We start from the raw sequence: 26,511 nt of genomic DNA on the forward strand, positions 1-26,511 counted from the left end.
AAATCTCTTATCGTCTCTTTGAGGTGATGTCTAAAATTTTTATAATGTATGTATGACTTTGATAGTTTTAAAAATATTAAATTCATACATTCAATATTATCAATTTATCACTCATCTATGAAGTGAAGTGCATTATATAGTTTTCAATTTTTAAAGACTTTATGACAAAAAAATAAAGGTTTATTATACTACAATAGTCAATTATAAGGTAATTCAGAATCAAGTAAAGAACTAAGTGCTTCCAGGGAGGAGAGCATACAAAAGCCATTGCTATCATCATTTTGACTTCTATTAATCTCTGGACACTAATATCTCTGTTTTGCCATTTCCAATTTGCTATCAGATTAACCATGTTTATTAAATAAGTAACCCCTTAAAACACATAAAATCCAATCATTTCTGGACTGGGACTTACTTGTAAATTGCACCATGTTTTCCCTATGCTGTAAATAAAGCATGTGGCTTTAGGACATCTCCTTTCCCATTGCTGAAAACCATACACACTTTTTGTTCTACTGAGGAACTTCAAAATCACCCCCTACAATACTTCAAAGAGGTAGAAATGAAGTCAATAACTGCAAACTCCAAAACTCAGTTTGCCAAAGAACTGACACTTATTTAAAAGTGTTATCTACCAGAAAAGACAGATGGGGAGGGAATAAGTTTGCTGTACAGCAAGACCCAGATAAACATATAGGGGAGGAAAGGAAAAAGAAATAATGAGGTGAGGAAGCAAAGAGAGAGAAGAGATAGAAAGATGGAGTGGCAGCAAGATAACTTAGAAAGCACTCAGAAAATTCCTTAGCATTCACCAGGCTAACGGGCGCTGGAGCAGGGTGTCAGCTGAGGTTAGAGGCACAGGAAGGACTGAATCATTTCCCACCCAAGTAAAATCTGATCTGCTCAGAAAATGAGAAATGCTGTTGAAGCTCTGGGCATTATTATTAACAACAGTATTAGCAACAGAATGGCTAACCATTGTTTCCTAACTTTAAAAAAATCAATAGCCGCCCTGCCCCTGTGGCTCAGTGGGTGAGCTTAAACTCAGGAACCAAGAGGTCACATGCCTAGGTTCCAGGCCTGATCACCAGTGGGGGGTGTTCAGGAGGAGCTGATTGATGATGTTCCTCTCTCATGGATGTTTCTATTTCTCTATCCTTCTCCCTTCCTCTCTAATAATCAATGAAAAACATTTTTTTTAAAAAGAAAACCAACAGCCAAAAAAATGACATAAATATGCTATTTCTATAACATATTAAAAAACCCCACTGTGTTACTTCCGCAAGTTTTAACTAAGCACTTACATTTCCCTAGGCATTGGGGCACAGGATCCTTCCACACTCATTTTAATAAACATGCACTTTTAATCTAATTTTGAATTCACAATTTTGTTACTTTTTATGTAAGAGGACCATCCCAAATTCTATAAACTCCACCCGCTCCAAAGCTGTATCTATATCTGAAGCATATGGCAAAAGCAGAATAAGGACAGCACCTAACTTCTGAGTTCTCGACTTAGTGGAAAACAGTAATTACACTGCAACATGAGCACTAAATTCTGTGCGAGGACAGAGGAATCCGATGCTGGCACCATGAGGCAGAAAGAATTTGGAGGAAATGTGACATGTGAATCATCCTGACGGATGAACAATCAGAACGATGAATAGTAAAAGCATCTCTTGCTAAGGGAAGGCTGTCTGCGAAGGCGATGAAACCATAACGAACACAGAGAATTTAATGACCGTGGTTCTATAGTACTAGGCCAGTGGTCGGCAAACTCATTAGTCAACAGAGCCAAATATCAACAGTACAACGATTGAAATTTCTTTTGAGAGCCAAGTTTTTTAAACTTAAACTTCTTCTAATGCCACTTTTTCAAAATAGACTTGCCCAGGCCGTGGTATTTTGTGGAAGAGCCACACTCCAGGGGCCAAAGAGCCGCATGTGGCTCGCGAGCCGCAGTTTGCCGACCACGGTACGAGGCCACCAAACTAGACAGGAGCTAGAAAAGCAATGTTTCCATAGTCTCCTTAGGACTTTGCCCTGCAGGCAGGCACAGCGAGTAGGTACAATGGGGAGTGGAGGAGAGATTACTAAAATTTATTTTCTGGAAAAACAATTCTGGCCAAAGGACAAATAGTTCACCTAAGAGAGAAAAGAACTAGGTGATAATACAACCACATGTTAGACTGTTAAAACAGCCCTATCAAAGATAAGGCAAGCTTAGCATAAGGCAGTGGCAAGGAAAAAGAAAGGAGATAAACTCATTAGAGGGAATAAAAAGATTCAAGGACCACTAGAAGTATATTGGGGGCAAGTGGAATGAGTGAGAGACAGCAACAGAGATCAACTCTCAAAGTTTTTAATCTGGGAAACTAGAAACATTGAGACATCCTTAGGTTAAAGAAAAACTGCAGAAATAGGAATGTCATCTGTTTTTAGAGGAAGGAGTGGAAATGTATTTCCTTTCCGACATATTGATCTAGAAATACCTCTGTAAAATAGGAATTACCAGAATTTAAGTGCCACGAGGACAGTGATTTTTGTTGTTTTGTTGGTGGTGGTTCTTTTTTTTTTCCCTCACAAGGTTATATCCCCAGAACCAGTAATATTGGCTGGCCCAGAGTAGACACTTGATAAATATTTGTTGAAAGAGTAAGTGAATCAATTATATCTGTGAATCTAAGGCAAAAATAATTCAGAAATAGAAAAGAAGGAAATCACTAGCCTCCAGGTATTGCTGAAGTTAAAGCAGATTTATCAGTAAGAAGTCGTAGAGATGAACAAGAGGGGAGAACGGAGGGAGGATGGAACACTGGTCAACATGAACATTAAAAATATATATTATATTTTAGAATTATCTCAGTGGTAGAATCAATAAGAAATAAAGACCCTTCATGCTTGATCACACTAAATATCACACTCACAAGCACTCAAAATACTAGGCCAGGAATCATGTTAATTTAGCTGATACTAAATAAGGCTTACTTGACATCACTTTGCTTCCTATACCAACATGAAAACAAATTACTTATGGAAAATAACCTTAATAAGGTCAAATTAAATATAAGAGAAGATAAAATATCTTAAACAGACTTCACACAATTATCTGTAAGGTAAGTTAAAAATCATAGTAGAATAAAAAAACATACCAGCAAGTTTAAAGATAAAATAAAGTCTCTCTCTGTATATGGAGGGGAATACTATAAAAAATATAAAACTGTACATAATCCTCTCTCACTTCCATACTCTATCAGAATCTTTGGATAATACGCATATACTAAAAAAAAATGTCCACAGTAATAAAATTAGTTTTCCATAATCTGTACTAAAGAATTACGAGAAAAAACCTTGTATTCCTCTGTCAGTGAAGAGGTGTCACTGTCTGAATCAACTGATAATCTTGTTAGTCAGTGAGAGTCTACATTGCTGAGAATACAACTGAGGCAAAAGAGGAGGGAATGGGGACATCTGTAATAGCCAACAGTAAAAATAAATAAATAAAATGTGAAATATACATGAGAAATTACAGGCCAGGTCCAACCATATGCAAACTGATGAATCCAGAGTCTAGGCCCGTGGTCGGCAAACTGCGACTCGCGAGCCACATGTGGCTCTTTGGCCCCTTGAGTGTGGCTCTTCCACAAAATACCAAGGCCCGGGCGAGTCTATTTTGAAGAAGTGGCGTTAAAAGAAGTTTAAGTTTAAAAAACTTGGCTCTCAAAAGAAATTTCAATCATTGTACTGTTGATATTTGGCTCTGTTGACTAATGAGTTTGCCAACCACTGGTCTAGGCAAACTTCTAAGTTGTTATTTTTAGGAAGAACTTGATGGCTTATTATACTTGCAATGACAATATCTGTCTCTTAATGTTATGCAATGCATTACATATTTGACTGGTGATTCTGTATTTCTGTGGTTGATTATTCTTGTAACTGAGGAGATGATAGAAGGGGAGGAGAGGAGAAGAGGAACTGATGTATAGCTATTTTGCTGCAATAACATGAGAAATTTATTGAAATTAAAATCCTTCTTTGTCTGTTTTTGCCTGATATTCCATTTGTGTTTGTGACAAGAATGAATTCACCTGAAAGATTGGAACGAAGAGCACACATTCACAAACAGGAAACAATATAATAAAGCCTGGACCACCTTTGGTGCAAAGGCAAAGAAAAAATAGTCAGCAAAAGGAATGACAGTTTACACAGTTTACAGCATGCTGGCAAGATTCCAAATAGTTCAGATACAAAAAATACATATTAAAAAAAACAAATTAATATGAACCTACCTGAACATGAGCCCTAGCATCCTAGTCATAAAAGATAAATTAGCATGGCCCAATTCAATTCCCTAATTACTGATTCACAGATAAATATAATAGGCTACACTATTTAGTTACCATATGTAATTCTATAGGACTCACTAGAGCCATCCTGGAAACTGGTATTTTCCCTCTAAAAACATTTTAAAAGGTTTTATTCTCTTTCAATAAACATGACTATTTGCTTCTCACTCATCCACTACTTAACAACATTCATTAACTGTATTTTACTATGCTACTCCAAAGACTAAATGTTAATAAGATTATAAATCAATTTTTACTTTTTTGATAATCTAGAGAGCACATCTGCCTAAAATGGTGTTGTTTTTGGGTTTTGCCACTTAATTTCAATTAATTGATCAGAAAGTACAGACAGACCTATAAATGCTTAAAGTGACCCAAAAAGTCTGAATAATTTCTTCCAGAATACTGTGTTTGCACACTATAATGATTACCCCCACTTCAATTCTTACTATGTTTGATGGTCTTAGTTGTAACATATACTGCATGACAATTATTTGGATAATTTAGGCACCAAATTACTCCTTTGTTAACCAATTCACTATCTGGTTGTCACATAAATTTGTCACAAGCAGTGACAGATAAATCAATAAAAAATAAAGAAGTGCCAAAAATTAGCAAGTCAGAGCATTAGGCAAGCAGTCTGGACAGCAAAGCTTTGGCTCGCTTAGGAAACTGACCATGCTGTGCTTCTACTCTTTACAAGATAGGATGCAAAAGCTGTGGAAAGTCTCAATACTCATGTGACTTTAAAAAAAAATCACTTGGTATCTTTAAAAATTAGAAACCTTTAAATCTCTTCATTTTACAATTACTGGTAGATTTTTTTTAAAAGTATGACTTACATAGTTTCAAACTTCAAGTAACATTAAATAAGGGCACTTAAATTTTATGTTTATAAATACTGTCAAACACAAAAGTCTGACACACACAGTTGAAACCAAGAACAAATACTCTACAAGACAACGTACAAAGCATAAAAGAATCCTAAACTATTTTAATATTCCTGATTGGTATATCTATACAATGACCTAGTACTCAGCAATAAATAATAATAAGTTATTAAGACAGGCAACCTGGATAAATCCCAAAATACAGAGTAAAAGAAGTCAAACAAAAAGAACATACTGTGAGATCCCAATTATATAAAGCTCTAGAGAATGTGAACTAATCTATAGGGACAGAAAGCAAGTCAGTGTTTACTTGGTGATGGGAGATAGGCAGAAGGGGAGGCTGGGAAGGATTACTCGGGGGCAGGAGCAGAGTTTATGTCCACTGTCTTGACTGTGGGGATGGTTTCTCATAGACCAAAATTCAACAGATGGTACACTTTCAATTTATGCAGTTCACCATGTCAATTGTAAAGTATGCAGCAATTAAACAATCCTTCCTCTGACTTGAGAAAGGGTCGAGCCTGAATGTCCTGGTTCAGCCCCAACTAATGTCCCCTGAACTTAATGGAGCTGGCTAGGGACCAGTAATCCAGGCCCAGGGGTGTTTCTTCTTTTGTTTTCCTACCTCAGAACAGATCTAAAAGTACTCTGTGACTTAGCCTGACCCAACATATATAGTCAGCAGATTCTATCAGAACAAAGAGGCATTCTGTGCTGTACTTTTCTAAGTGGGAATAGAATATCTAGTTAACTAATTCACAGCAAAACCGTGCATGTGGAAGGAAGCGGGTGGGGTGGGAGGAAAGGCAGAATTCCAACCCCACTGAATCCTAGAGTTGAGGCCTCCCTGGGTCCTACAGTGGGAAATAAATGTCTCCCAGAGGCAGACTTCACACTTTGACTAATTAAAATTAAATACTCATGGGAGGCTGGGAGAGGTGGGACACAGCGAGGGAGCACCTAACCTAAAGCTGTGTGAACTTTATCCAGTAATAGCTTAGACAAACAGGACCTGCTAAGGAGGCCTAGCAACATTTAAGAAAAGCTGGGCATACCTGGTATAGATCAGATAGCATCTTTTAAGTCGTGGAAAAAAATTTTAACTTCATGATTCTATCCTCGCGGTTTTCTTAGGTCACTGATGTTCTGAGAGCACAGAATGACAGATTTCCTGACCATTTCTACATCCAGTTCCCTGATGCAAGGCATGCCAGGGGCCCACTCAACTCCATAAGATAAAGCTATTCTAAGATTAACTATAGGTCCAGGTAACGAATGATTTTGAGCAGAAATCAAGATTTAAACATGTGTTCTCCACTGGTGTCCTGTGTGCCACATGGTAGTTAACCTCCTCAGAGTCAAGAGACATTGGTTCAAATAGATGCTATTAAAGAAGATACGGGTGTTTAATAATCTCAGGCCCCATTTCCTCACTGAGAAAATGAGCAATCAATGAAATCTGTTGATCACCATCTCTAGTTACCCATTCGTTATATCAAAATAATTTAGCATCCTCAGTTCACAAATATGTGTTTTCTTTGGGGGAAAGGAGGTTGCACCTAGGTGATAGAATTACAGGTAAATTTTTTCCTTCTTTAAGCTAGTCTATGACTTCCACATACATGTTTTTTAATATGCTTTTTTATCATAAAAAAAGTTACCAGAAGAAATAATTATCCTACATATTTTATTCTAGTTTTAAGATATAAGCACTAATGAGTAAACTATATCAAAACATATTCAAATGATCAACATAAAGTCATCAACACAATCTAAATACACTTTTCCTTAAGATCTATCTATCTCTCTCACTCTCTCTTTGGTGTGTGTGTTGCTAATATTTCTGTTTTTTCCTTTCTTACAAGTGTTTCCTTTTTCATGTTCCCCTCATGCATTTATTTATATCACCTTAGATCTGGAGGTGGAGTTGTTTACAAGGAAATTACAATGAATGCTGTTTTCACAGATATAAATCAAACTAAAAGGAGGATAAAAATATGTATTCCCTAGACCAAACAAATTTCACCACCACAGGCAAAAAAAAAAAAAAAAAAAAAGAGCAAGAACTTAAGTTTCCTTTTACTTTTTTTTTTTTTTTAACTCAGCTGGCCAAATTTGGAGGAATTGTTTTTAACAGTTTTAGTCTAAAGAATTGCTTTAACATTATAAATAATTATAATTTCAACACTTAAAAACATTTTCATTATTTTGTGATATAGAAAACATATTATTACTTTTAAAATCTTTTATCTTTCCAAAAATGGGAAGATTTCTGGGGAAAAAAGATTATGCCAAATATTTTCCCACAAAATATGCACAGGATATATACATAGTTTTTAGATTAATGTAATTTAAAGAATAAAAAATGCTGTTTAATCAGACTCCAAAACTATCATGAAAATATTTTATGATACATTTAAAAGGAAAATTAAGGCTCTATGTACAAAAATGAATGCCAATTTCCCAGTAAACACCAGGATAAAGAAAACAAGTGGCCTCAGGCCAAAGCTAAAATACCTTGTCCTCAAATAGCAGTTTCCCTTTATTCACAAACATCAAATTACACAATAATACTTAGTTATACTACCATAACAGCCCCTACATGACCTCCCTCCCTTCCCCTGGACCAGTCCATTCTTCAAGGTCTCACCGGTGTACAGCCTACAGTCTATGAGAGCCTTGCCATCTCTTTAAGAACTCTTTCCTGGGCTGACTTATGTCCCCAAACTTGTATGTTGAAATCCTAACCAGTACCTCAGAATATGACTGTATTTGGAGATAGGGTCTTTAAAGAAGTAAGGTTAGATGAGGTCACTGGGGTGGTCCCTAACCCACTATGACTGGTGTCCTCTTAAGAGATTAGGACAGAGGCATACACAGATGGGAGCCCGTGTGAAGACAGGGGAGAAGGCGGCCATCTACAAGTAGTCAGCAAGCAATCCCATGCTGATGTCTAATTTATTTGAATCCCTGTAACTTTTATTAAATGTAAAACATTTTACTCTTCTCTCTGTGTATTTTTCTGATTAAGATAATAAACTATAGCAGTATATTGATTTCTAGCCCAATACAATATGCCTCCGAATCCATCTATTATGATCTACTAAATGAGTAACTACCTCAGACCTTCATGGGAAATATTTCACAGGAAGGCAATGGATTACTCAACATCAGTTTCCTTTATCTAGAAGTAGTTTTTCATCTCATTCTTACTTGCCCATATGGAACTTCACTATAGTTATTCAATCTCAGTATACCAACTTTACCATACTAAATATAATTTCCCAACTGTATTTATATGGATGCTCTCCTATGAATGACACTAATTTACAAGAGAAAAAATAATACCTTTCTTCTCCGCAAGTATGGGGTTAATAATGTATGTAACAATGTAACTCTATCAAACTAATGCCTACTTTAGGCAAAATGTGGTTTTCGAGCAGATATAACTGATTGGGAAATACAATCATGATATAAGATACAGTCATCCACAGGCACCATCAAGCAGTTCTGAATCTATGGAAGCTCTCTGCTTCTTTACTGTGAAGTACAGGATCTGTCACTGGCAGGTGTGTTGTTTGCTCTAGCATATATGGGGACATTTCCAGTCCAACACATCAACTTTAGGAACTCTGTTATCGGCTGTTTTGAGAAAGTCACAGAGTTCTTTGTGCATGTTATCAACATACAAAATGGGGCCAATCTGCAAGTCAACCTAAAAGAGTCAAGTCTATGATGTCAGACTTGGGAGGTAATCTGGAGAGAATAATCTGCCTTTAACTCAGACAGTTATCTTCCAGGTAAATTCATTTTCACATGCCAGCTTCTAAATCCCTTCATCTTAACTCTAGACCAGTGGTCGGCAAACTCATTAGTCAACAGAGCCAAATATCAACAGTACAGCGATTGAAATTTCTTTTGAGAGCCAAATTTTTTTAAACTTAAACTTCTTCTAACGCCACTTCTTCAAAATAGACTCGCCCAGGCCGTGGTATTGTGTGGAAGAGCCACACTCATGGGGCCAAAGAGCCGCATGTGGCTCGCGAGCCGCAGTTTGCCGACCACGGACGGCTCCAGACAATGGGTTCCCTTCTTTATTTGTAAAGCACAGCCTCCCCGCCAGCAGCTCAAGACTAAAGTCCTGCATCAAGACAAAATTACACTTCAAGGATTTCCATGAATGTGTCCTGAGCACACCCACCTTGCTGAGATATAATAAACTCTGGAAAAAGCCTCTACGCCCTCACAGTACATGTGCAATAAAAAGGTATCTAAAATGGAAAGACATCTTTACGGGCCAAACAGAGCAATGTCTACATCAGGCGTCCTCAAACTACGGCCCGCGGGCCACGTGCGGGTGTTTTTGCCGTTTTGTTTTTTTACTTCAAGGTAAGATATGTGCAGTGTGCATAGGAATTTGTTCATAGTTTTTTTTTAAACTATAGTCCGGCCCTCCAACGGTCTGAGGGACAGTGAACTGGCCCCTGTTTAAAAAGTTTGAGGACCCCTGGTCTACATGATAGGAATTTGGAGCACAATAAAAATTGACTGACATCTCTCTTTTCCCAAGCCACAACAGTCAGGCCTAGGAGATAAAAGGAAGAGATGTGTAAAGGAGAGAAGAAAAAACAGAAACAAAAGAGAGGAGAAGAAATACTGCCAAGGAAAGAAAAGGAACACAACTAAGAGGTATGGCACCCATCTGATTGACCTATTAATATGTTGGAGATAAATTTCATCAGTTTTTTCATCAGTTTTTTGTTAGTTTTAGCAAGTGAGGTAGAAAAGAGGAGTAGGGAAGAGTTCACACTAGCTTTGCCTTGCCCTGTGAAAAGAACCCATGACATGCTGGAAGCCCTTGCTCTCTTTACCTAAAGAAACACAACGATAGTCCTCAAACCTACGCAGGTAACAGAACAGTTAGAAGTTACTAGAACTCATTGCAGAATGCCTTGAAATATGGCCATCTATATTAAAGTTAAAATATGTAAATACACAATTTCTGCTCATCAGAAACTCCAGTTTATCCTAGATTCCAACAGCGAAAGATACCAAAAAGTTGAGAATGAAACTTGGAAATGAGAAAATCCAACACAATGATTTATAATTAGTCTATTTTGGGGGGGGGGGGGGGGGGGAGTCTGCCAGTTCAAGGGGCACCAGAAACAGGGCCTGAGCGGCAATAAAATTAAACAACGCACCTATCACAAAAGGGAGTATTTCAACAGTACTTTTCCTTACAGAGTAACAGTACATATTTCAGACTCTGAAGGCTATACACCTCTGTCTCTGCTATGCAACCACTCAACTCTGCCACTAGCTGTGAAAGCAGCCATGCAGAGCAAGAAGGAGACACCGACAATAGGATCAAGTGTGGCTGTGCTCCAACCAAACTTAAATATGGACACAAATTTGATTTTCATATAATTTTCTCATGAGAAATAGTCTTTTGATTTTTGTCTTTCAACCATTTAAAAGTGTACAAACCATCCCTAGCTCCTAAACCTTAGGGACAAAAACCACTGCAGCGGGCCAATTTGGCCTATGGCCCTTAAATCTACAGACCCTCTGCTTTTTTTTTGTTTGAACCTAATGTGAAGTCTGGGCAGGGACAGAGCCCACTTTAGACAGAAACGCGCATTTGTTAAGTACTCCATTAGGAGTAGCATATCTAGGCATCCCAGACAAGCTTAAGCCCTCTCCACCCCTCCCTCAGGCAAGGCACAGGTGCATCCATCCAGAGCTCTGCACTGTATTAGAAGTTCAAGCCAAGGAACTTAAAGTTTTGTTGGGTTTTTAAATACAAGTGTTTACTTAAATTCTACCAGGCACTAAATGCATCTATTATAAACGTAGATGATTCAATCCTAAAAAAAAAAAGTTCATTATAAACACCTGCACCCAAGTTCTACATGTAAAAACTCCCAAGCCCCAAACCATCACCTGGTTAGTTGCTCAGATCAGGTGTTCTGTATTCTGTAAAATGTATCCTAAATGAGTAATGTCTACCCAAACACAGAAGGATGTTTATACCACAGCTGTCCATCAAAGCTGGATGATAGGCCACTTTTCACATCCTTCCCCTCTCCCATCAAAACAACAAGGAGGGGTTTCCTTCTGGCCTGGCAAAGCCATGGTCATCTTACCTGATGACACCCGTGAAACCCTAGTCGCCACCCGAACCCTCCCCACCCGAGGCACACACAGCGCCCCGCCCGGGTTCCTCCCAAGCAGAGCAGCTTCAGCAGCCCCACCCGCGGGGATGGACCGAGCTGTCTCCTGGTCCCAACCCGCCTCTACCTCCCGCCTTCGCAGCCCGCCCCCCCCCCCGCCCCCCGCCTCTTCTCTGCATTCCCCCCTCTTCTCTGCAGTCCCAGCTTCCATTTCCAAGTGATCTGCAGGAAATCAACTGGCCTTTGTGCCTCTGCAAAGAACGCCAGCCACAACTTACACCATCACCACCGCCTACACTCACGCAACTCCCGAAGACACAAAGCGGCTCCCTAACAGCGCTTCCCAGGGAGCATCCGGCATCCCAGATAACAGCAGCAGCACCCCCCCACACACCCAACACGCCGGGGACGGGGTAGGGGGGTGGGGGAGAGGAAGATGTGAAGCAAAACGCTGGTACCAACATGGGCAGCAGACGAAAAGGCACAGACGCCAAGGGGAGGGGGTACCAATGAGAGGCGCGGTCTGGGTCCCCCGTGAGACCCCAGGGCGGGGACATTTCCCCCCCCCCCTCTACCCACCCCGCACGGCCCGGCACCGCAGAACGGCGGACAGGGCGTTCAGCCTGGAGAGCAACAGCAGCGGAGAGCAACAGGCTCCTGCGACCGGCCCGCGCGCCAGGCCCGGGCCCCCCTTCTTGGCACTGTGCCCCTCCAGGCGCAGGAAAAGAAAAAACTTCCAAACCACTTCAAGTAACCCAAACCAGCGGGTGGGGGAGGGAGGAATGGAGGACCTGGGGCTGTGGTTCGGGGGCCAGGAGCAGAGGAAAGAAACTTCCAGACCTCATCCTTTTAAAGGGCCACGGGAGCAGCGGCTTCCCGGGCCTCGCGGGGTGGGGCTAGCGCAGCCCCCGCCGCCCGCCCCGCCCGCCCCGCGCCCGGAGCCCGCGGAACCCGCGCACCCCCGACCGGCGCGCGCGCACCAGGCGCGGGCGCGCGCTCCGCCCTCGCGGCCCCATCCCGGCGCCGCTTACCCGGCTGGCGGCGGCCGCCCCCGGCGGGGAAGCAGAGGGGCGGAGGGGCTGGGGAGCCGGGTCGCCGAGGACGCCGAGTGCCTCGCCTCGCCCACGTCCTCCCTCTTCCGAAGTAACGGCCCGGGGAGGAGCTTCGAGAAACGCGCAGACACAGTCACGCGCGACCGGGAAACTTAATCCCGCCGCCCGCCGGGCCCCGCGCCAACCGCGCCGCGCCCCCTCCCCTCCCCCAGCGCGCGCCGCACTTGCGCCGAGCGAGGCTGCGGAGGCGGCGGCGGCGGCGACTGCGGTGGCGGCGGGGCCCCGGCGGCTCGGGCTGCGTGACGCCCGCGGGCGGCGGGGCGGGCGCGCCGCGGCCAATCAGGGGGCGCGGCCCGGCCCGCGGTCCCGAGTTTTAAAGCAGCTCCCTCCAGGGCACTGGGCCTGGAAGGTGGGGAACGGGCCCTGCGAGGTGGCCCGGGGAGACGGTGAAATGGGAGTGTCAGATAGAGAGGGATCGTTATTTTAGACACGTATGGCCCACGTAACGTTTGGGACATACTTAGAGAAAACATATTTTTCGTTGATTAACCGAAATGCGAATTTAACTGGAGTCCTGTATTTTCATTTGTAAGTCTCGCAATCTGTCGGAACTGGCAACCTCTATTTCTAGTTCTAGGGACTTAAAAAAAAGTTTTACTATGTGGACTGTCCTGTGGATGCTCTCTGCATGGGAAGCTTATTAAAGCGGTAGGCTGGGATGAGAAGCGCTTTAATGAGGAGGCATGGGGCGAAGGGGCGCTAATAATTTCACTTTATAAGTTCCTTTTAGCAAATCAATGTGAATTCTTAGGCATATGTTCCTATTAAAAGACAGAAACAATAAACATGGAGGGAGAGTTCAGAATTGCATGGTGCTAGGAAAAGCATTTATTTCCATTTTGTGCCACTTGAGATTTGTCTTTCCTTAAAGAGGGAATAAATGCTCATGGAGGGAGATGTGACTTGGGGTGGTGAACACACAATACGGTGTATAGATGATGTATTATAGAATTGTACACCTGAAACCTATATAATTTTATTAACCAATGTGGCCCCAGTAAATTTATATAAATAAGTAAATTCTTTAAAAGGCATAAAAAAAAAAGATTGTCTTTTTTAATACCCTCTGTTCCTGAATCCCAGTAATCTTTTCTGTGGAAGAAAATTGCTCCCTTTCTCAATACATAAACCTGATATTAGAGTATACATCAACGAATACTCAGAAGTCCAATCCTATATAATAAAAGGGTAATATGCAAATCAACCAAACAGAGGAACAACCAGTCGCTATGATGTGCACTAACCACCGGGGGCAGACGCTCAATGCAGGAGCTGCCCCCTGGTGGTTAGTGCACTCCCATAGGGGGAGCACCACTCAGCCAGAAGCCAGGCTGTAAGCTGACAAGCACAGCAGCCCGCCTCCGCGGCAGCGCTAAGGATCCTGCAGGGAGCGGGCCTAAGCCATCAGTCAGACATCCCCTGAGAGCCCCTGGACTGCGAAAGGGCACAGGCAGAGCTGAGGGACCCCCCCCTCCCCAGTGCATGAATTCTAGTTTAAAATATTTAAATATTCTTTTAGCCTAGCTGGTGTGGTTGAGTGGTTAAGCCTCAACCCATGCACCAAGAGGTCCACATTCCATTCCCTGTCAGGGCACATGCCTGGGTTGGGAGCTTGATCCCTAGTAGGGAGTGTGCAGAAGGCATCAATGGAAAATGTGATGATGTTTCTGTCTCATTCACGTTTCTATTTCTCTCCCTTCCTCTCTCTCTCTAAAAAACAAACAACAACAACAACAAAAGAATTCCCTTTAATATCCTGAATAAAAGTTCTGTTTTCCTTGGCAGACATATAAATGTGTTGTTTGTCTACAAAAAGCCAGTAGCTCTCTGCGGGGCCTGGCTACTCCGCGCCCACTGCCCAGAGGCTCTCCGCGGCCCAGAGGCCCATCTGTGACTGGGTGCGGAATGCTTGCCTCGTCGCCGTGGCGATGAAGCAAGCATTCCGCCAGGGCACTCATGCTGCCCACTCTCAGTGGCCACAACCCCGGGACTGGGGGACTCCAGAGGGGCTGAGAGGACTGGGTGCCACCATCTTTGTGACGGAGTGATGGTTAATTTGCATATTACCCTTTTATTAAATAGGATATATATATATATTTATTAAATTTATTAAATAGAATATATATACATGTATATATATATACATATACATATATATATATATATGTATATATATATATATATATATATATATATATACATATACATATATATATATTGATTTCAGAGAAGGAGGGAGAGGGAGAGAGAGAGAAACATCAATGATGAGAGAGAATCATTGATCAGCTGCCTTCTGCAAGCCCCCTACTGGGAACTGAGCCAGCAACCCAGGCATGTGCCCTGATGAGGAATCGAACCGTAACCTCCTGGTTCATAGGTCGACACTCAACCACTGAGCCATGCTGGCCAGGGTGATTTTGGGCTTTTGACTGGATATTTTCTGAAAGCTGCAAAACAGGTTGTTTGCCTGCAAATGATTGAGAGTTGAGTAATGTGAGCTCAGTACCCTGGGTGGAGACTGCCATCAGCCCAAAGCCCCTTGTGCTTTAACAAACATGGTCAGTGTAGATTCGCCCACTGAGGAAATAAGACACTGACTAGATTTCTTCATACTCTATGGATAGTCATCTCCTCTGGGTCCTTTGCAAATGAAAGTGATGTTCGGATGAAGGGAAAACTCATCTGAGCTTATCTCTTCCCTTGTATCTTCAACACATCTCTATCCTTTCCATCAGAATTCCCAAGCTCCCCCTGCCATGTTAAACACTTTTCCTCTACATAACTTTTGTGTTTTTGCCATGGAGTTATCTCAGAGCATTTGGAGAGGGTTCAGTTTTGCTTAGAAATTCCAAATGATTCCTCCTCTTCAAATAGCAAAGCACTTAAGATCAAATTTTGAGAGAGAGAGAGAGAGAGAGAGCGCGCCTTCCTCCCCAGTCCACTTCTCTCCTGCTACCTGCCTTTCCCCCCTCTTCTTTATGGTTCAGTTTCTTGAAATCGCCTAACTCCATCTGGCTTCCTACCCAAATCACTGCAGTGATGAACACCCACTACCTAGATCCAATGGATATGTGTCTCTGCTCATATGTCTTGTCCTCTCAGAAGTACTCATAATGGTTAGTTGAACATCCTCCTCAGAGGTCCTGACCCCAGCCCAGTTCCAAGCAATCACATTTTTATTTTTGCTCTTTCCTGTTACTCAGGAGCAGATGTGTGGGACCTGAAGCTTATAAAATTTGGGGCTTTGCTTTGAGAAAAAAAGAAAGAAAGATATCTTTCTTTTGAAAATGTTACAAAAATATATGACCATGTAAACATGTGCGTAGGGCTCCTCTGAGGCCAGAGAAGGACCCAGGATCTTAAGCTTCCTTAGCTTCACAGCAGAGCTGCCTCTGTCATCAGGTCATTCACTCTTCAATCTTCTTTGCCAACTAACCTCCTCTACATAACTATTTTTTAGTCCTCACCTGAGGATATGTGTTTATTTTCATTGATTTTTGAGAGAGAGGAAGGGAGAGTGAGGTGGGGGGGGGGGGGTAAACAACACTGATGTGAGAGAGAAACATTGATAAATTACATCCCGTAGGCACCCAACGGGGAATCGAACCCACAACCTTTTGGTGCATGGGAAGACCCTCCAACCAATTGAGCCACATCAGCCAGGGCTCCTTAACCTTTAAGTTCTGGAATTCCTTATGTGATAAACCCTCTTTTTTATTTTCACCTCTAGCTTATCATCTCTTGGTCAAAGATTCCAAAATTTTTATCTTCAATCAAGACTTCACCACATATTTGAGTGTTTATTTGACATCCCCATTTGCCTATCTCAAACCTAGATTATCCAAAATGGAACCATCTCAGGAACCAAGATGTTTCTTCTCATCTTTCACAGTTCAGTGTCTCAGTGAATGGCACTACCATGGACATTACTCCATGTCTCCCACAAACTAGCTTAGACCCATTGTGATACATTCTCATTTATCCTATACTTTTGCTTCACAGTATTCATCATCCTTTGTAATTGTGTATTTAGTGTTATAATTACTTATGCAATAAATTCTTTCCCCCCTAGACCATAAACTCGACAATTTAACACCCAGTTAGTTTTTAAATGGCATGGGATGAATATATGCCTGCAATAACAAACAATTTGTCTATGTGTAACTTTTGTGTTCTTGCCATACAGTTGTTATCTCAAGGCATCCCATTGGAGAGGATCCTCTTAATTCTTAGAAATTCCAATGCATTCCTATTCTTTGAATAGCAAAGCGCTTCCATTTGTCCATTTTCCAAATCTGGTCATTCTCAAACGCAAAGGAAATAGTATGAAGTCCTAGCTGCTAGAAGAAATATATGTCATTTTACTTTTGAGGACCCTGAGAATACCTTTAATAGCCATTGAAGCAATTGTCCCCCTATATTTCTCCTAGCAGCTAGCACTTCATGCACCTTTTTCTTTTGCATTTGAGAAGGACCAGATTTGGAAAATGACACATGGAAGTGCTCATAATGTTGAATTAGAGGCAAGTTTAAGGAAATCCCCTGGTTTACTGCAAGTATACAAATGAGATTATTGTTTTGGTCTCCTTTAGCAAAGGGAATCCTACTTTGAAGAGTAGTGAATTGGAGGACAATAAACTACTCTGTTTACATTAGTTCCTCCATAAAATTATCCTGCCCTGGAGGATGCATCCAAGCATCAGCTTCCTCTTTTGAAGTTAACCCATAGAGTTAGTGCTCTGTCCTCCTGTGCTTGTTCTAACCCTGAGGGTCTCAGATTTCCTAGAAGTAAAATTTTATAGAGAAAGCCAGAGTCTAAAGCACATAAAGCAGGGCTGCTATTTTCTGTTGACACTCACCCCATTTATATAGATTAACAATTCTTTCTATTAAGTGTCAATCATAGCCTCTGGATCTGAAGATGAAGGAACTAGGAATGTTGTCTGCATTCCATCTTTATCTCTAGTGAGGCGTCCTCCATAAAAATTCTTTTTTTTTCCCCCTTCTTAAATTGGAATAATGCTCAGACCATTTTTGTAAGGAAAAAAAGGTCGGGGGAGGGAGTAGAGGGGAGTTCCAGGATTGGTTTAAATTTTTTTTTTTATGATTTAACAAGTACAAACATAAATCAAGTACATAATATTACTTTGCATTTGTAGCTCCTCTTCAGCTTTGAAACTGGTGAAAGGCCCAAGTTGTCTACTCAAAACTTTAATGTCTGCTGGAAAGATAGATCCTGGAAATTCCATTTTGATCCATCAAGATACAGAGAACCCTTCTAAGTTGCCCCACAAGCACACAGCCTTTGTTCTGTTCTAACAATGGCTGACGTAGAGGTGGGCAACAGGCAGTCCCTCATGGGTCATGTCACTGCAGGGCTCCAGGGTCAGCAAAGTACAAGCCAAATCCTTTCCCAAGGACTAAGTGACTTTGGGGGATTCTAATTATGGGGCAATGGTCTATCTCCATACATTTCACCAGCCCTGACTCTTCTTATGAATGCTTCTTTTAAGTGCAAGCTAGACGGCATGTTTGTTATAAACTGCATATTTATAACAAACATGCAGTCTACTTTATTATAATTTGCAAAAATATTTTTATATTCTGCCTGCTTGTTCCAATTGGCCTCTAGTTTATCAAATTAAAGAAAGGAGTTAGGATAGTTTTTCTTTTTTTCAGTTTGTTCAATGTTAGGAAAATGGACCATTTTAAACAATCTTTAACTTTGTTTTTTTCTCTACTGAAAACAGACAAGATTTAAAAAAAGAAGATGAAGAATAAAGAGTAGAACGTTAGGATAATGAATATGTGTGTCTAGCAGAAAGCTATTAGGAGGAGGGAATGGCTAAAAAAAATCTCAGGCATGAGAAAAATGCAAAATTATATCTCACTTGAGAACATGTAGAGCTATCTGTCTCTATTCATATAACAAACTGTTTATAGAAGAATAGAAGCACTGAAACCTTCCTTGTGTCTGATTGGGTCTCATCTCTCTAAGGGAGAAAGATAAGGCACTGGGAGGTCATGACCATCTGACCTTGAATTCCTTAGCTTTTGTACACACAGAATTCTAGTGCAGTGAGGAAATCGTGGGAGAGTGCATTGGGACCAGGTTACCTTTTGGCTGGAACACATCCAAACACTGTTCCAGACTCTCTGGCTCAAGTTAATGTAAGCTAGCTAGAATGACATTTTGGAATCTCTCTCCTACAAAATTTTTCTTTGGGGTCATTCATGCTATGAAGGTATAAGTCAGTTGTCCAAACAAAAGTCAAGAAAAATCAGCAGTGATGATAATGGAAAGAACTTGCTCTAGCCCGGCCAACATGGCTCAGTGGTTGAGCATCTACCTATGAACCAGGAGGTCCCAGTTCAATTTCCAGTCAGGGAACATGCCTGGGTTGTGGGCTTGATCCCCATTAGGGGGCGTGCAGGAAGCTGCCAATCAATGATTCTCATCATTGATGTTTCTATCTCTCTCTCCCTCTCCCTTCCTCTTTGAAATATATATAAACTTGCTCCAGTTGTATAGTATCTTTTTGGTAATACCCCTACTTTGAGATGAGAAAGATAATAGAGGGAAAAAACTGAGTGTTTGAGATCACCTCTGTGTCACTGGATCACAGATTACCTGAAGTCCACCCCACCCCTTGTATTTCCATTTCCATGAGCCAATAAATCTCCTTTAGTTCTTAAACTAGATTGAATTGGGTTTTCTGTTATATGCAACTAAAATAATTCAAACTCATACAATATACATGTTAAGCCATCCACAGTGAGCTAGCTAGACAGGTGCTTTTAAATTCCAAGGAACACACTGAGATGACCTCAGTTAGCGGGAGTTTGTGAAAGAACAGTTAGCAATGGTTTCCATAGGTGAAACACAGAGAGAAATCTGTTCTATCACAAGCGCTCGGAGAGCAATGGAAGGTCATTCCAGAGGACGCACCTCTAGAGGCCAGGCTTTCTTGGAGTCTTTGAAACTCTACCACAACTCTGACTCAGTGCGGCCCTGTCCCTATTTGTCTCGCTTTCCTTCTGCCTCTAACAGTGTTTGTTTTCATTGGTTCCTTGAAAGTCTGATGATCCTTAATGTTTTCTTCTTCTTAATAATGAGGAAATAAGCAGCTCTAGACTGTCCACACTGAAAGGCTTGTTGACTCATGTGCTTTACTGTGGAGAGGGCAGCATTACACTCAGGAGTCTCTAAAGTTCAGAATGAGGAAGGCTTTGCTCACTTCTATTTTATGTAGTTAGAGAGGACATATTTGGGTGTTTGTCTGAGAAACAGATGCCTGGTTTCTAGGAGTTCTGAATAGAATCTCTCTCTCTCTCCCTCCCTTCTTTTTCTCCCTCCCTCTCCCTCTTTGTGTGTGTGTGTGTGTGTGTGTGTGTGTGTGTGTGTGTGAGTGTGAGTGTATGTATGTATATGTCTGTCTGAATGGGTGTATGTGACAGTGGTTGCTATGGTAATATCGATTGTTCCAATCCCCAGGTTTTGTGCCTAACGTTTTTTATTTCCACTCTCCATTGCACCTGGTATTCCAATGTTCCCAGCTTCTTTGCAGTTTTAGTAGGTAGATTAGCTCCCTCCAGCCGCGGTACTCTAGGACCCAGGACAGTGCTTCTCACACTGAGGAGGGTCAGGGTTTTTTTGTTTTTAATTTCCAAGGTATCACTGACCAATGAACTTAAAATGAATGACTAGAAGGATAATTACATGTTTGGATGTTGCATCAATGTTAAATGGCTATAAAGATCTTTACGGTAACTTTTAATTCCTTTGTGGGCCAGGCTGGAGACGACACTTGGAAGAGCAGGTCTCCAATGCCTTGTTCTCAAGTATGGTGCACAAACCAGACGCATGAGCATTGGCTGGGAGCTTGTTAGAAATGCAGAATTTCAGACCTTACCCTGGACTCCTGAATCAGGATCTGCATTTTAAACAGATCTCCAGATGATTTATATGCACAGTGAAGTTTTTGGGGAGTTTCCACACTTTCTTCTGTTTCCTGTCTTCCAGGACTGTGCTGCTATATCTCTACCTAGAAAGTTTTTCTTCAGAGCTTCAGATGGTTAGCGTCTCCTCCTCCGGGTCACCGCCCAAATGTCACCTCTGTAGAGAAGGCTTCTCTGGCTCTCCAGCAAAAGCGGTAGCCCCTTCCACATCACCTTACCTTGTATTTATCACTTTCTAAAATGAGTACTGTCCTTCTCCCTGTCCCCACCCCCAGCTAGAAGGTGAGCTCCAGGAGAGCAGAGATCTTGTCTGATGTCATTTCCTGTCCTTCACCCTGTAAATGCCTGCCTGGTAGGTGGGAGGAACTGCCTGCAAGGCTGTCTACACTCCATTTGTTCATCTCATGGCTTCTGCTCACTCCTAGGTCCTATTGCCTCACCGATTCTGCTTATTGCTTTCTCGGTGTGTCTCTCTGAATTTGTTATTAAAAATCAACCCAAATTGAGTTATAACATAAAAAAGGATGCCGGTGTATGTAACTAAAACGGCGCAGAGTAAGCGCAGGGAATCACGCATAGTTCAGGTAGGGCTCCGCTCTGCCCATATCTCTCAGCTCAGCCCATCTCCATGCGTTAACTTCCTTTTCAGGACAGCAAACAGATAGATACCCACGGGAGTCCCAGCTCTGGCATCCACACAGAATGCTCTTCCAGAGACCAAACTTTGCAGTTGCTCTCCTTTAAAAAGTAAATTTCCATCCCCTGAACCTCTTGCAACATTCCTCCAACATTCCTTAGACTGAATTGGATCGCATGTCTGTTCTAAAAACATATACGCATATAGAGAATTGTATAATTACAAACAATAAAGTGTACAGATCTTAAGTATACAGTTCAATGTTCGATGACTTTTGACAATTACATATGTTCAGGTAGACATCAAACAAACCAAGGTGTAGAATATGTCCATCACCCCGGAAAGTTGCCTTGTATCCATTCCAGTCAATCGGATGAGTAACAGTGTCTTGCCAACCCATACTGGAGTTAGCAACAAAAGGAACAATCAGGAATACTGATCCTGCCTTTATTTACAATGCTAATGCTTTATTCATTATTTATATTTGTTTAGATCTTTTTAAAAACATTGCACCAAAATATTATTTATCTTGATTATTGGGTGTTTTTTGTGTGCCCCCCCCCACCTTAAATTTTACACCCAAGGTGAATGCCACAATCCCCTTACTTGCCTCTCCCTCATTGCAGCCATATAGTCCATGAGCCCCTCTCTCTCTGTCTCTTTGTCTGTTTCTCAGAATGAATCCTGCCCGTGGTCTCTGCACATGACAGACTCAGATTAGCTGAACTTCTTACATAGTTCCCAGACCAAGTGCCCCAGAGAAGCCAGCAGGCCCGCTGCATTCCTCATCTGACTCAACCTTAGAAGTCACTTTGTGCAACTTCTGCTATACTTCATTCATCACGGCAATCACAAATGCTCGCCACATACAAGGAGTTTATCTCTTGACTCAAGGAGTATCGAAGAATTTGCAGATGTATTTTATTTATTTTAGAGAAAGATATGGAGGGAGAGGGAGAGAAACATGGATGTGAGAGTGAAACATCATCAACTGCCTCCTGCACGCCACCTACTGGAGATCAAGCCTGCAACCTGGGCATGTGCCCTGATCTGGAATTGTAATGCTAACCTTGTGGTACACAGGACAATGCTCAACCAACTGAGCCACACTGGCCAGGGCACAGATGTATTTTAAAGCTACCATGGCCCCCAATGCTTTTATAGCGAATTTGGAGTACAAATAGCTCTCATTTTCAAGTATGAAAAATTCCTATCCAAACAAAACTTTAAAAATTTAATTGGGATTCCATTTAAATGAGCTCCTGTTTGCTCACAGGCTTGGCTGGATATTGTAGGATTTATTCACTACCTCCTCTCTATTCACTCACTGCTCTTTCTGGATCAACCAAGTTAAGGGTAAGAAGTTGGGAATGAGATGAAAAGGAACAAAATTATCTTTTCACTTGGCTGGATGTTGAAAACTGTTTTCCATGGCAGATAGCCAAAGGCTAACTCCTTCTCTCATGGGGTAATTCAGTGTGTGCTTGGAGATCTTCTCCACGCTGGCTCCTTGGACATCTGCCCATTATAGGGATAAGATTCATTCCTACTAGTCTTGCTAAATTCCACTTCAACTCCTGAGTTCCCCACATTACCTCTTCCTAGCATTCACTCATCCAGACAGTAAGTTCTTTTGGGAATCCCTTTCAAAATGGTAATAGTCTAGACTCACTACATTCCAAGTTGCCTATATGGCACTACAGAGAAACTCAGCCATTTAGCTCCTCCCAAATCTGCAGCATGGTCTGGGACCTGTGGTCACAGGTATTATAACAGCCCTCACATTCAAACTTCTCAAGGGGAGCATCAGACAGTAATCTCTGTGCTCCCTAAACTCCAGAAGACCCAGATCAAGTTTCCATAAAGATTTTCTCACCACACTGTTTCAATAGTGGCACCAGGCAAGAGCTTGATTTTACATACAGTTCAGCAAGCACACTGCCTGAGAAGTGAAATGCTGATCCACTGTTAGACAAATCAGATTTGGTAAGTGATTCTCTTAAAAGCTCCCCTCACTTGTCTGAGGAGATGGTGAAGAGAAAGACTCTGCCCACGCTGAGGAGTGAAGGAGAAACACTCTCTACCAAGTGTGTAGTTTTCTTTAAAGAAAGCCTCACTCTGAAAGCTCTTCTTTGATTTCCTACTCTTTTTTATTGTAGCCTGGAAGTTGATGATAGGTGATGGGGGTGAGGATAAACATTGCATTTCTTAGTAAGTGCCATGGGGATGTGGTTAGTACTCCTATTTAGAATATGTGGATCAAATATCCCTGAGTTCAGAGATGTAGGATTTCACCAAAGCTTCAGGACAATAAATTGACACTGATAATGATTCTGTTATCTTATATTAAAGCACATATTATAGTGCCTACATCTCTTACATCCGTATCATGTTATAATTATTATAGCTTTATAACTAAAACACTTTCCTTAAGATCAGGAACAAGACAGGGATGTGCACTTTCACTACTCGTATTCAGCTTAGTATTGGAAGACCTAGCCACAGCAATCAGATAAGAAGAAGAATTAAAAGATGTGAAAATTGGAAAGGAAGAAGTAAAACTCTCATTATTTGCAGATGACATGATACTATATAGAGAGAACACTAAATATTACACACACACAAACACACACCAAAAATTAACTACTAAAACAGATCAATGAATTCATCAAAGTAGCAGAATACAAAAATATTCAGAAATCAGTTGCATTTTTATGCACCAATAATAAACTATCAGAAAGAGAAACTAAGAAAACAATCTCATTTACAATTGCATAAAATAACACCTAGGAATACATTTAACCAATGAGGTAAAAGACCTGAAAAATTATAAGATACTAGAGGCCTGGTGCATGAAATTTGTGCACAGGGGGAGGTCCTTCAGCCCAGCCTGTGCCCTCTCACAGTCCAGGAGCCCCATGATCGATCGCCCCAAAGAGGTAGGCCCTGCCCACCGGCCGGGGCTCCACGATTGATCGCCGCACAGAGGAGGGAAGGGCGTCCCGATGGTGGTCCTGGTGTTCGGCTGATTTGCATATTATGCTTTTATTATTATAGATTGAAGAAAGAAATTGAAAAAAAATAGAAATAAATGGAAGCACATACTGTACTAGGAAGAATTAACATTATTAAAATGTCCATACTACCCAAAGCAACCTATGGATTCAACAAAAGTCCTATCAAAATGTCAAATGAGTATTTCACATCCAAATGTCAAATGAGAAGTAGAACTAATAATCCAAAATTTCTATGGAACCACAAAGAACCTGAATAGCTACAGCAATCTTAAGAAAGAAGAACAAAGTTTAAGGTATCACACTACCTGATGTCAAACTATACTACAAAGCTAGACTAATCAAAACAGCATACTACTGGCATAAAACAGACTCATAGATCAATGGAACAGAAAAGAGAATCCAGAAATTAACCCACACTAAAATGTTCAAACAATATTTTACAAAGAAGGCAAGAACATACATCAGAGAAAATGGTGTTTTCCTAACACCAATAAATGGTGTTGGGAAAATTGGACAGATATATGCAAAAAAAAGGGAACTAAACCAACTCTCTACACCATATATAAGAATAAACTCAAAATGCATTAAAAACTTAAATGTAAGACTAGAAATTATAAAACTTCTAGAAGAAACCATAGGCAGTGGTTTTTGATATATTTCTCAGCAATATTTTTTTTCTGATATATATCTCCTGGGATAAAACAATAAATAAATAAAAAATAAACAAATGGGACTACATCAAACTAAAAAGTTGTTGCATAAAGGAAAACATCAACAAAATGAAAAGACAACCTATTGAATAGAAACATATATTTGCCAATGATACATCCAATAAGGGTTAATATCCAAACTTTAAAAAGAACTTATACAACTCAATATAAAAAAGCAAACAATCCAATCAAAATGTAGGCAGATAATCTGATTAGACACTTGTCAAAAGAAGACATAGAGATAGCCAATAAACACATGAAAAGAAGTTCAAAAGAATATATGCACCCCTATGTTCATTGCAACATTATTTATAACTAGAGGCCCGGTGCACGAAATTCCCTCAGCCCAGCCTGCACCCTCTCCAATCTGGGACCCCTCGAAGGATTTCAGGTGACGTGGCTGATCAAGGGAAGTCACCAGCCCCATTACCCCGCTGCTGCAGCCACTGCCAGCCACTGCAGCCACCAAGGTATTTTCATCAACACGGACTCTAATCCCTTCACTCTGAAAAAAATGACAACTTTCTTTAGGCATTTTCAAGATGTATCTTTCATAGGATATGACATTTCTTTTTTTTTTTATCCTCACCTGAGGATATGTTTCCATTAATTTTTAGAGAGTGTGGAAGAGAGAGGGAGAGACAGAGAGAAACATCAATGTGAGAGGGACACTTTGATTGGTTGCCTCCTGCGTGAGCCCTGACCATGGGCGCCAGGCTGGGGGGCCTGCAGGGACCCCTGGGCCGCATGCAGTGGTGGCCACCGGGGTCTCCACACACCCCAGAGGCCAGCAGCCAGCCCTCCATCGAGGGCGCCAGGCTGGGGCATGGACCCAAACCGCCGCTTGGTGCTTGAGCATTCCCAAGCGGCTGGGGGTGGGGCGGGAACATCCACGCATCACTATGGCGATGTGGGGATGTTCCTGCCCCGCCAGGCCACTTGGCGCCTGCACCCATAGGCTCTGAGTGGCCAAGGGGCGTTCTGGGACCCCTGCCACTCAGGACCTAAGCACGAGCCTACAGGCTAGGAGCGGCCTGGGTCCGGAGGATGTTTCTGGGACCCAGGCCGCTCAGCACCTGCATATGCAAATTAACCACCATCTTTGTTTGGATTAATATGCATATTCACTCTGATTGGCTATGGGTGTAGTGAAGGTACGGTCAATTTGCATGTTTCTCTTTTATTAGTGTAGATAGTGAAGATGTGGAAGAGCGCAAGTACCCATTAATAGACAGGTGGGTAAAAGAGTGGTGGTAATATATACAATGGTATATTACTTGGCCATAAAAAAGAATGACATCTTACCATTTGTGAGAGCATGAATGGACCTACAGAGTATTGTGCTAAGAGAAATAAGTCAGACTGAGAAAGACAAATACTATATGTATTTCACCTATATGTGGAATTTAAAGAACAAAATAAATGAGCAAACAAAATAGAAACAGACTCATAGTTGCAAGAACAGACTGTTAGTTACCAGAGGGAATAGGCTTGGGGTCTGGGTGAAAAGGGTGACAGGATTAACAGATTAACAGTTACAAAATAATCACAGGGTTATAAAGTACAGCATAGGGAATATAGTCAATAAGATTGTAATAACTATGTATGGTGCCAGGTGAGCACTTGAAATATCAGAAGGAACACTTTATACAGTACACCTGAAACTA

The 26,511-nt window shown here is 41.5% G+C and overlaps 1 protein-coding gene across 7 annotated transcripts in view; it reads right to left on the reverse strand.

Annotated features, from left to right (window-relative positions):
* MPDZ (multiple PDZ domain crumbs cell polarity complex component) overlaps window positions 1–12,755 on the reverse strand; it is a 179,160-nt gene extending 166,405 nt beyond the window's left edge. For 5 of the 7 annotated variants that reach the window (XM_079790095.1, XM_079790093.1, XM_079790094.1 and 2 more), the window contains exon 1: window positions 12,441–12,755. The gene's annotated coding sequence lies outside the window, so the exon portion shown is untranslated. Of the gene's footprint in view, window positions 1–11,988; window positions 12,010–12,200; window positions 12,281–12,440 lie in introns of those variants that run through there. The other 2 variants (XM_079790090.1, XM_079790091.1) reach the window with 2 other exon arrangements.
* Window positions 12,756–26,511: the final 13,756 nt, after the last annotated feature.

Source organism: Cnephaeus nilssonii (genome assembly GCF_951640355.1).
Source record: "Cnephaeus nilssonii genome assembly, chromosome: 14".
Lineage (NCBI taxonomy): Eukaryota > Metazoa > Chordata > Mammalia > Chiroptera > Vespertilionidae > Cnephaeus > Cnephaeus nilssonii.